We start from the raw sequence: 13,285 nt of genomic DNA, 5'->3' as shown, positions 1-13,285 counted from the left end.
GATTAAATCGGTGTGTGCTCGTACTAATCGAACTTGTCTAATAAATCAATTAGCTCATTGTGTGTTTATCATGTATAGACACCACTGCTTGAATTTAAGGTACCCCCTCCAATGTAAAGGCCCGCCTTAACCATGGTACCATGATCCGCTAAGGCTCATGAGCCGGGCACGGTAGTATGAGACACCGTATTCGAGTTGTCGGCCTACGCCGAGGTGATCAGCCACCCTGTAGTGACCAGTGAGCAAACTCAGACTCGTGAGCCGAGCATGGTGGTATGAGACACCGTGTTCGAGCTGTCGGTCTACGCCGAGGTGATTAGCCACCCCATAGTGACCGCGAGTATAAACTTATGAATTTGCCTATCCGCTACTTTCCATTGGGAGTGATGACCCTATAACTTGCCTATCGTATGTGCTTAACTAGGAGTAACGAACCTAGATGGATCCTTCGGTTCGGGTCAATGACATACAGGGAGGTACCCTAGCTTCCCAAATCTACTGTATGAATAAACTTAATTAATTACTGGGCTAACATAACTATGCATTACACTGCATTAGTTAGGACATGCTTTAAAGGCTTGGAAGTCGCACAGGAGGCAGTGTTGTCATATGCGATATTGATGTCGGTGTCGCTTGTTGAGGGAGCTTTTGATGTGAGGGCATGCATCATTACTTGCACTCCATTCCCGCATTAACAAGAGTAGCTAGGAAGTGATTGTTATGTTGTTTTATCATTATTGGTTGATTAACTTGATAACATGTTAACCTTTACCTTATAGTACCACTGAGTTGATCACTTACTCCCACCCTGGGACGGTGTTTTAAAACACTAACTAGACTCTGGTTTAGATGTAGGTGATGACAAAGTCTATGCGACGGAGCAGGACTTCATGGATGAGGATGAAGAGTTCTCTTACGTTCAACTCTCAGGCGGGTTGATGTAGATCTCGTACCGATGCACAAGGACTATTGGGATACTTGTTTTAGTTGGATAACTTACATTTACTCGTTTTGTATATTTTGAAACAATATATGTATATATTCAGCCCGGTCACATACTCATACTTTGGAGTTTGTGAAACGCTTTCATATTTAAATACATATACTTCAGACTTCCACTTGCTTAATTAAATTATCTCTGGAGTATGATATGCTGTTTTAGTATAATCCCACTCATGTTTAACTCATTAATATGGATGAAATCTAAATATCATTATCTATGTTGCATAAGTGATGTGCTGGATCTCGGGAGTAAAACTTTGCTCGACCCTCGAAATTCATGGCGTTATAAGTTGGTATTAGAGCATGATTTGGATTAAACTGGACCAGGGTTGTAGGTAACACGATGCACTTTGACGTAATCTGACTTAGGATGGGGCGATGAAATTTAGAAACGATCGTAGGATCTCAAAGTTTCATCGACGGGCGAGATTGACCACTGTAGTTTAGCCCGTATGCATCCTAGATCATGTGAATTGATCTTAGTCACTTTTAGGCCATCAATCGACGGGTTAGAACCATAAGTCGACAAATATAAAACCTGAAATAGGCAAAAACGTGCGAATACGCACTTATCGGACCAAAAAAGTGAAGGCTACGGGCCTAGGGACCCAGACCACAAATTTCGGTGGGGCTCAGGGGGTCCCATGTATGCATTCAGCACCCCGGGAGGGGGTGGCCACCGCCAGACACCCCAGGGGGGCACAGCGGCACCGCCTGGGTGGTGGCGCACCGCCCCCCTCCACAGCGGGGCGCGATGGCACCGCACCAGTGGCGGCGCACCACCGATTGGCCAGGCATGTGGGGCCTCTCCCATGTGTGGGGTCCCTCTTTTTAGCTCCTTTGCTTCATTTCACCCCCTTTCATCATTTCTAACCCTCCAACTTCCTCAAAACCCTCCAAAACCCCATTTCTCTCTCAAATCCCCACTTCCATTCACTCAAACCTTCCAAATCTTCTACATTTTACACCCCTCCACCACCATTTCCCTCAAACATATCTCTTACAACTCTCCATCTGCCTTATTCTCACCTATTGTGCACAAACCCTCTTTTGTGTCTCATACTTTCCATATCCTCAAATCCACTTCATTCTCCAAGCTTTTCCACCTCAATGGCTCTCTTTAAGCTCATCACCACCATTTTCTCCATCTCAACGCTCCTTTCCCTTATGGGAAAGAAGAGAGCGGCCCCGGATGAGGCCGGGCCAAGCCGTCCATGCCGCTCGAGGAAAAAGGCGAGCGCCGAGACTAGTGCAAGTGCCGAGCGAAGAATGAAACGGGACCTCTATCCTCGAATCCCGTTGGAAAGGTCTCTACCAACGGGTGCCGAACTTGGTAAGTTCCATGACCGCAAAGTTATATTTGAAGCTCATGTTGATGAGAAATTATTTGGGTTGTATCCAGTTATTGACCTTCTGTTGGAGACTAGTTGGGGTCCCATATTTGAAGGAAAGGCTCATGCAAGTGAAGGCACCATACTAGCCTTCTATGCTCACATACGGAACCCAACTCTAGAGACCCTTTTGTTTACTATTCCTTTGGAGAGGCATGAAGCCAGAGTCGATGTGGATGTTATGGCCCGTATCATGAGAATAGAATGTGGTGTGGTACATGCTAGTGAAACTCATCTCACTAGTGGATGAGAGAGAGATCGCCGCACACGTTTCCTTTACGGCCGACTGGTTCATTGGAGGTGAGAAAATAGCCTCGCATCGACACATATGATGGCAGACTTCCGCCTGCTCCACCACATATGCACGTATAACATGTATCCTACGTGGATAATCGCACAAAATGCACTCGCTTTATGGTGGACTTCTTGTACAGAGTTGGATAAAGGGAAAAAGTATGCTTGCCTACTCTCGCCTTGTCTCAGATAATCAAGACCGCACGATCTACTCGGGGGGACGCATCCCTCCCATTTGGCCGACTTATCTACAAGATTGCCCGCAACTTCGGTTTCAGACTTCATATGGATAATCTTGCGCCTATCCACTTCATCAATGAGATTACACTCAACAATATGAGAATTGGCCTTAGACAACACCAAGCTCGACACGATGAGTACGGGGATGAAATAGAGGAAAGGACTGAAGAGGAAGAAGGCAGTGAAGATGAGGAAGGAAATGGAGAGGAGGAAGGAAGTGAGGAGGAAGGCAGTGAGGAGGAAGAGCAGGAAGAAGAAGAGGAGGCCCAAGACTCAGATGGGGGACCTCCCACTACACATGAATACTGCCATGATCGGGCCGCCCTAGAAGCCCACATGGACAAGATTAAAGAAAATCAGGCCCATTTGAAGTAAAAGTTTGAAGAGAATCGGGCCTAGTTGAAACAAAAGTTCAAGAGAATGTTTAGCACCCTTAAGGCCCTCCTGTGCTGTATGCAGGATAAGGGTGCGCCTCCACCTTCGCCAGAGTCGAAGGACTAGTCATGTGTTGCAGTTGTTTTCTTGTTTTCTTTATTTCTTGTCTTCTTTGTAATAGCCTTGGTAGGCTTAGTTGGATGTTAGGTTAGTTAGTGTTAAAGCCTTTTGCTAAGATTAGCTCACATGCATTCTCTGTCATAATTCATGTAATGCTACATCATATGTATTGTGACAAATTTTGGTTAAATGAAATGCATGAAGCTTCTTTTGATTTGAAATATGTAGAATGTTTAAAAAAAGTGGGTGATATTATCCTAATCTTATGCACGTTGCACCCTATGTTGTATATAGGGAATGCCTCCAAAAACCACTTGGAATATAGCACGTCTCCCACTTGGCGGATAGATTGATGGGGCACTTCCCCCGAGCGATAGCCATACAGACCCTAGTTTGGGCCTGAATATTGAGACAATGCCGCATTCACGGCCGGCCACTGGCCCCACCAATGGGCTAACACCTAATGCACCACCGGTTCTAGGACAGAACAGTGCGTCTACATTGACGCCACACATGCCTTAAGCAGCCTCTCCCCCTAATAGGTTGGAGTAGATGATGCTCCTAATGCAGCAACAGTAATAAGTTTTAGCTACTATTGCAGGGGCGATTGCCCAAAACATGAATGTGGTCTCACCTATGCCACCCATGCAGCCTACTGGAACTGTGAATACTAGTGGCTTATTTGATCACTTTCAGTGCTTTCGCCCTCCTACTTTCACGGGTACTCACCGACTCGAGAAGGCTGAGTATTGGGTGGATCGTATATCCAAGATGTTGAGGCCGTTGCACTGTACTGAAGCAGAGCAAGTTGAGCTTGTTACTTATATGTTCGAGAAGGAGGCTAGTCTTTGGTGGGATAACATCCTACGAACCGTCCTCGCGGGGTATGTGTGGATGTGGGATGCGTTCGAAACTCATTTTAATGGAAAGTATTTCCCCCTCACTTATCGTAATGAAAAGGAGGGAGAATTCCTCCACCTTCGACAAGGTGGGATGACGATGGCTGAATACGAGAACTGCTTCACGGAGCTGGCCAGATATGCTCCATTGATCTAGTGAATGAGCCGATGAGAATGTGGCAGTTTTCAGAGGGTCTGCTGGCTGATATCCGCACAAAGATGTGTTGTGTTAGCATTCCCAATTACGCTGTGTTAGTGAACATGTCCTTGTGAACCGAGCAGGATGGTGAGAGAGTGTCTCAGACACGTATGCCAATGGGCTCGAGGCCTCGGCCTAAACTACAGAACCGGCCAGTTTTCGGCAAAAGGCCACATGTGGATTCGCCTCTCAGGCTAATGGCTCCACTGACCCAGCAGAGACGAACTAACCATTGGTGTACTTATTGTAATAGGGGGGACACACTAACCCCTTTTGTTTCACTAAGATGAAGGACAACGATTTCACGCTACTTCAGAAGATCAACCGCCAGCCACCGCATGTTATCATAGCTCCACCTCTACGATCTGCATCACCGGCATAGCCATTCCACCGACTGCCCATACCTCGAAGTAGGCTGCCTCAACAACCTATGGCAGCACAAGCAAATCATCCACAACAAGCTCATGTACATGCACTTGCAGCTAAAGCATCTAAGTCAGCAACTACAATGCCATTAGCCTTTGAAGTCACTGCCCACATTCAAGGTATACCTGTATTTCTGTTGGTGGACACCAGGTCCACTATTTTAATGATATCATACTCTACAGTCAAGCATTTAGGGCTGAATACTACCCCTATGGTCAGGGTGAGAGTCATTGCGGTAGTAGGAACCTTCACAAATGCCACTAAAATTTAAAAGGGTTGCCTGATAGACTTAGGAAGTAGGGTGGTGTGTATTGACCTGATTGCCACCACTATATATCATTACGACATCATCCTCGGCATGGATTGGCTCACCGAAATGAAGGCAGAGATTGACTGCGATACCAGATTGGTGACAGCCTTTGGACCCGAGGCCATGACCTTCACCTTCCCCGTTCAGGTCAGTTGTGCTTACCGCATTCGTTGTTACACCTCCTTGTTGGAACATGTTGATAGTCCGATGCTTGGGGACTTGCCAGTAGTCCAAGACTTCATGGACGTATTTAAAGCGATCCCTGGACTACCTCCTCAGCCTGATATCGACTTTACTATTGACCTTGTGCCAGATGCGATGCCAATCTCCTTACCGACATACTGCATGCCTCCGTATAAAATAGAGAAATTGAGGAAACAGATAGATGATCTATTGGATTCAAGTTTTATACGGCTTAACATATCTCCTTGGGGAGCTCCTGTATTGTTTGTGAAAAAGAGGATGGATCGCTACGGTTGTGTATAGACTATTGCAACTTGAAACACGTAATAGTGAAGAACAAGTATCCTCTGCCCAGGACAGATGACCTGTTTGACCAGTTAAAGGGAGCGCAATATTTCTCTAAAATAGATCTATAGTCTGGGTATCATCAGTTATGCGTCAGGAATGAAGACGTGCAGAAAACAGCATTTAGAACCAGTTATCCTCGTGATGTCATTTGGACTTACAAATGCACCGACCCTATTCATGAATCTCATGAACTGGGTGCTTCGGCTGTATTTGTACCATTTTGTCATCGTATTTATAGATGACATTTTGATGTACTCTAACAGTTAGAAGGATTATGAAAAACACCTGCGAGCAGTCTTTGATACCCTCAGGCAGAATCAGTTATTCGCTCAGTACCGAAAATGCGACTTCTGGAAGGAAGAAGTCAAGTTCCTGGGACACGTGGTTTCCAAGGAGGGAATTGCCCTAGACCTTGCCAAGGTGACCACAGTACAGGACTAGGAGTAGCCAGGCTTAGTTACAGAAGTGAGGAGCTTCCTTGGACTTGCTAGTTGTTATCGCCGCTTCATTAAAGATTTCTCCAAGATAGCCCGACCGTTGTCGCAACTCATTCGGAAGGATCTTAAGTTTTCTTGGAACAAGAAAGCAGAAGCAGCCTTTTGGGAATTAAAGGACAAGTTGACGTCCGTACCTGTGCTTTATTATCTGAGTAAGGGGTTAAGTATACTATTTACACTAACGCCTCCTGTGTCGGTTTAGGTTGTGTACTTATGCAGGAGGATAGGGTGATCGCCTATGCCTCACGGAAGTTGAGGACACACGAAGAAAACTATCCCACGCATGATTTGGAATTGGTGATAGTCATCTTCAAATTAAAGCTCTGGAGACATCACCTCTACGGAGAGGAGTTCGAGCTCTTTTATGACCACAAGAGCCTCAAGTGCATCTTTACGTAGAGAGACCTGAATATGAGGCAATGACGTTGGATGGAGACGTTGAAGGACTTCAAGTTTGAGGTCTCCTACCATCCTGGCAAGGCCACCCTTGTGGCCAATGCGTTAAGCCAAAAGAAAACGATAGAATTTGCAGCCCCACTGATGATAGAAGAGTGGAATATGGTGGAATTCGTGCGGGATTTTGCACAAAAGCTAACAGTAGAGGAGCCGTTTGAGATCATCGCACACATCCACGTATAACCACTTATTGATGATTGAATCATTGTGGCCCAGAAAGAAGATGAACTATTGGTGAAAATGAGAGAATGTGTAAGTGACAGTGAAGAATCCAAATAGAGAGTTGGCTCGGACGGAGGTTTGCAATATCATGGTCGCCTATGCGTCCCGAATCTCCATGACTTAAGAAGGGAAGCCCTAAAAGCCGCTCATAATTCAAAGATGGCAATACATCCGGGCAGTATGAAGATGTATCGAAATATGAAGTGTTCGTACTGGTGGGACAACATGAAGGCCCAGATAACAGATTATGTATCCCGTTGTCTCACATGCCAGCAAGTTAAGGCCAAACATCGCCGACCCCCTGATTTACTTTAGCCCATGCCCATAGCTGAATGGAAATGAGATTTCATATCCATGGATTTCATTTTCGGGTTACCCAAGACGAGAAAGGGGCATGACTCTATTTGGGTGATTGTAGAACGATTGACGAAGTTGGCCCACTTTCTCCCAATTAGAGTTTCTAATTCAACTGATGACCTGGCCAAGCTATACATTAAAGAGATAGTACGATTGCATGAAATTCCTATGAAAATTGTGTTGGACCGAGACACACAATTCACATCGATCATTTGGACTCGAATCTAAGAAGCAATGGGAGTGAAACTGAAATTCAGTACCGCGTTCCACCCACAGACAGATGGGCAAACGGAATGAGTAAATCAGATACTAGAAGATATGTTGCGAGCATGCGTACTTAATTTCAAGGACAGTTAGGATGACTGTTTCCCCTATGTCGAGTTTGCTTAAAACAACAGCTTCCAAGTAAGCATTGGCATGGCTCCTTACGAAGCTTTGTATGGGCGCCCATGTCGAGCTCCACATTGTTGGGCAAAAGTTAGCGAGACCTCAGAAAGATCGATATTATCAGGCATCGACTCCTTGCAGCTCATCAGGCGTCAACTTCTTACAGCCTAGAGTAGACAGAAGAGTTACACCGATACGAGACGGAGACAGCTGAAATTTGATGTTGGGGACCATATATTCCTTAAGGTTTCCCCAATGAAGGGAATCATTCGTTTTGACAAGAAGGAGAAACTTACGCCACGATTTATTGGCCCATTTCAGATTCTAGACTGAGTGGGTGTGGTGGCATACCATCTCGCTTTGCCCACATCACTCGCGGGCGTGCACAACGTATTTCACGTGTCCATGTCGAAGAAATATGTTCCTGACCCTACCCACATTATCAAATGGAAGCAAGTACAGTTAAGTGAAGATGCTACCTATGTACTGCGACCAACACGTGTTCTTGATAGGAAGGAAAAAGTGCTACGCAACAAAGTGATCCTGCTCGTGAAGGTATTGTGGACACACCACACTGAGGAAGAGGCTACTTGGGAAATAGAAGCTGAAGTTCGTAAGAACTACCCTCAGATCCTCGAGGAGTATGAAAAAGTACTAATTTCGGGGAGAAAATTTTTCTTTAAGGGGGGTAGATTGTAATGTCTTGGAAAATTCGCACAAAGAACCGAGTATCACCTCAGGCAGAAATACCTAAGGATCGTACCCTGTCGTAATTTAAATAGAAATTAATTAAGTACTAAGCTTGCACTACCATTTACATAAATGGCTAGACCTAAAACCATAAATACTGCTAACTCTACACTACTTTAAAACCTAGGAGAAACCCTATGAGCTTGTCGCTCTCGGGAGTACATTGAAAATTCATATCGGACCTAGACCACATGTCGAAAATCTGATGACTACGAAACTATAGGGTTATATTCGTCCTATTGGGCTTGACAACTAGCGCGGGAATCGAGCCCAGATTATGTCCAGAAACGCATAACTTGAGCCCTGAGTAAAGTGTGTGAGAAACGGGAATATCTTTAGAAAACGTAATGAAACTTAAGTGAATTGGGCCATTCGCTCATAGGCGAAATTGAAGATTTCAGACCGTTAGCTTCTGACCAAACTTCACCCATGGGAAAAAGAAATTTCCCTGCGCATATCCTTATACTTGTGGCCCCAATCGAGTAAGAACGACCATTGATCTGACACAGGTCCTCCACGGTCGATCGGCCTATCCGATCGCACTGAAATCACATCCTAGCCTAGATCCATTGTCAGGGGACTTACCCTGCAATGTAAGTGAATAATGGGCCTCCCCATGTGCCCTGTTTGTTAAAAATAGTTGCCCGTTGGATACAACTAAGTATATCAGGGCCCTGGGGCCAATTACATCACTTCTGGGCCTGTATATAGCCCTTATTTCACCCAATTTCTATTCTATACGAATTTCTCCAAACCCTAGGAGAGTGAAGAGAGAAAAGAAGATAAAAGAGGAAGGAGAGAAGAGAAATCTTTAGAGATTGCATGTAGTGGTTCTCTCCCACTACTCCACGTGCTGATTCACCTCCCCACTTTGCTACACAATCATTTTCGGCTACGATTTGGGTAAGGAAACCTAACCCTAGTATTGTTGTAAAGATCCAGAACGGTCGTTTGTCAACATAGCTGATAAATTTCATGATTTAGGTACCCGTTGTTTTATTTTTGGGAACGTAGTGTTCGAATTGAGTCCAAATCGAGTATTCCGATGAAAGGTGCGGACTATAAACATTTAGGTTATGGTTGTCAATGATTTCAATGTCAGCTAATGATTTATATCTGACTTGATTGCTCCCATGTTAGCTTAGATACGCTGTTTTTGATATATTTTACATGTATGAGCTATGTTAAACAAAATATGCATTCCATGTGTTTGTTGAAATGTTTGTATGAACACGTAAACATGATTTATGCTTGCCATGACCACTAGTCTAGGATTCATCGTTGCCATATGCATGTTAATCTCTCTGCATAAGGATTTGCTAAGACATATATGTTGTAACTAATCTAGTCTATATATTGTGTGAAGCATAGTTTAAGTGTTCGATGAATTGCCAAAATGAGAAATTGATGATAATTTATATTTAATAAGAGTATTAAGATAGGATTTTTTAGTTACCTCATTCATATGTATGGCTTCTTTCATGTGATCATATTTATCGCTACGTAAATTTGGATAAAAGTGCAAGTGTTTGCTATTATGTGTAAAGTGTTTGATGAAATGCTCAATATTATGTGTAAAGTGTTTGATGAAATGCTCAAATGAGGAATTTACTCGGATTGTTTGTTAAATGCTGAGATGTTTATCAAATGTGTTTACTTCCTTCATCTGAGTAAGATTGGGGTTACAAAATGGCCCAGGCAATCTGTAACCATCTCTGTTCGGGTGGTCGAACTAGTCTCGCCACACTGGATAAATTCGACGAATCCGAGTCACATGATGATTATCGGCAGTGGTTAGGCCACAAGGGTTGCTTATGCATTCCATGTCAATTAAGTCGGCGTGTGCTCGTACCTATCAAACTTGTCTAATAAACCGATTGGCCCATTGCGTGTTTACCATGTATGGACACCACTGCTTGAATCTAAGGTACTCCCTCCGATGTAAAGGCCCACCTTAACCATGGTACCGAGATCATCTAAGACTCATGAGCCGGGCACGGTGGTATGGGACACCATGTTCGAGCTATCAGCCCATGCCGAGGTGATCAACCACCCCGTTGTGACCGGTGAGCAAACTCAGACTCGTGAGCCGAACATGGTGGTATAGGACACCGTGTTCGAGCTGTCGGCCTACGCCGAGGTGATTAGCCACCCCGTAGTGACCACGAGTATAAACTTATGAATTTGCCTATCTACTGCTTTCCATTGGGAGTGATGACCTCATAACTTGCCTATCATATGTGCTTGACTAGGAGTGACGAGCCTAGATGGATCCTTCGGTTCAGGTCAATGATATAAAGGGAGGTACCCTAGTTTCCCAAATTTACTGTATAAATAAACTTAATTAATTAGTGGGCTAACATAACCATGCATTACACTGCATTAGTTAGGACGTGCTTTAAAGGCGTGAAAGTCATACAGGAGGCAGTGTTGTCATATGTGATATTGGTGTCGGCGTTGTTTGTTGAGGAGCTTTTGATGTGAGGGCATGCATCATTACTTGCACTCTATTCCCGCATTAACAAGAGTAGCTAGGAAGTGATTGTTATGATGCTTTATCATTACTAGTTGATTGACTTAATAACATGTTAACCTTTACCTTATAGTACCACTGAGTTGATCACTCACTCCCACCCTGGGACGGTGTTTTAAAAGATCAACCGGACTCTGGTTTAGATGCAGGTGATGACAAAGTCTATACGACGGAGCAAGACTTCATGGATGAGGAGGAAGAGTTCTCCTACGTTCAACTCTCGAGCGGGTCTATGTAGATCACGTACCGATGCGCAGGGACTATTGGGATACTTGTTTTAGTTGGACACCTTACATTTCCTCGTTTTGTATATTTTGAAACAATACATATAAATATTCAACCTGGTTACATACTCATAGTCTGGAGTTTGTGAAACGCTTTCATATTTAAATACATATACTTCAGACTTTCGCTTGCTTAATGAAATTATCTTTGGAGTATGATATGCTGTTTTAGTATAATCCCACTCATGTTTAACTCATTAATATAGATGAAATCTAAACATTATTATCCATGTTGCATAAGTGATGTGCTGGATCTTGGGAGTGGAGCTTTGCTCGATCCTCGAAATTCAGGGCGTTACACAAACTCTATAATTTAATGATGCCATGACTTTTCTCTATGTGGGGGTATCGACACAATTAAGAAGATAAAGTCTGAAAGCATCTAACGATCATGAGTACATTCTCATGACAGTCAACTACTTCACCAAATGGATGGAAGCAACATCTTATCCCATCATTGTCACATCTCGTATGATGAAGTTCATTAAGAATAACATCATCATCCACTACGAGATCCCACAAGACATCATCATGAATAATGGGATGCTTATCAACCAAAGATGGAATATTTCCTCGAGAAATTCAAGATTAAAATGCATCAGGCGAGCCTCTACCGCTTACAAATGAATGGTGGGGTCAAGCTTGCCAACAAAACACTTATCCGCATCCTCAAGAAGATAGTGAAGACTTACATAGATTGGTTAGAGATGCTCCCATATGCGCTCTAGGCCTACCAGGCATCTATCATACAACCATGTGAGCGACACTTTACGAGTTGACCTATAAAATTGAAGTAGTTTTAAAAACTACATGGATTTTCTACCACGGCATGTAAAAGCTATATGGAGCTTAGAATTACGACTAAGTCCTAGAGGGGATGAATAGGACCACTTAAAATTTCATTGCCTAATTAATTTATTTACCAATTCAAATTAATAAGGCAAATAACACTTACACTTTCAAGCCAAAGTGAGTCCAATCACATAGACTACAATGGATGCAACAATATAAGCAAATAATCCATATAAGAGATAGTAATCTTGTGTGTGAGATGTGAAAAAAATTCAACCCCTAGCATATCTCTAATTATGCATTTATATAATTCAACAAGATAAGCTCACAAACATAAATAGAAATGTACACAAATAATAATCCATCCCAAACACAAGCATGTATAATGGTTCGGCTACTTGCCTTCTCCACTCCTGGTAGATGCACTCTCTTAGATTGTATCAGATTTCATTATCAAAGGCTTTTAATTAGGTTCACCTTTAAACTTTACAACCTTACATAAGGGCTTAATGCACGTGCACTCCAATGTAAGAGGAACGAGTTTTGCCCCGTGTCGGTGGCTCTTGTGGAGATTTTGTTGATTTTCTGTTGGATAACCAACAACCATTATGGTCATAATCTACGGATTTATGTACACTCCCACCGGAGGCTCCCTATGGAAAGTAGCATGTACGTACCTACGTCCGGTGAATGTAGTCCTAATCCGAGGCCCTATGTTTACTCCCATAGAGACAAACACATATGCACCCGTGTCTGGTGAATTAAGTCCTACATAAGAACCTATTCGAGTTTGAGTCACAATCTCTACACTTAATCCTATATAAGGAATGAGACTCTAAAATGACAACTTACTTGCCAGATTGAGCCCCATTGTCGTGCCTTCTTAAGATGCTTCTTCAATGCTCTCCCGTGCTTGAATCAGCTTCTCATTTGCTCTTACGATCGTTAAAGTCGAATGGATCAACTCCATGATCAAACACCTTGCATGCGATGTACCTATAAGGTGACCAAGGTGATGGGATTTGGGTTAAATATCCTACAACTAATGATTTTAGTTGATTACTAGTGGGGATTCTCCTAGATGGGTATTCTAGAGGATATAGACCTGGATATACCTATAGGCTTAGTATCTAATATCTAAAAAGTTGTAAAGATCAAGTGCATCTTTATAGTAGTAATATTAAGGAGGATGACTTGAATCTCATAGGTTTAGAGGCTTA

This window comes from Magnolia sinica, chromosome 3 (genome assembly GCF_029962835.1).
Source record: "Magnolia sinica isolate HGM2019 chromosome 3, MsV1, whole genome shotgun sequence".
NCBI classification, from domain to species: Eukaryota; Viridiplantae; Streptophyta; class Magnoliopsida; order Magnoliales; family Magnoliaceae; genus Magnolia; species Magnolia sinica.
Note: the sequence above shows the minus strand (reverse complement) of the source record.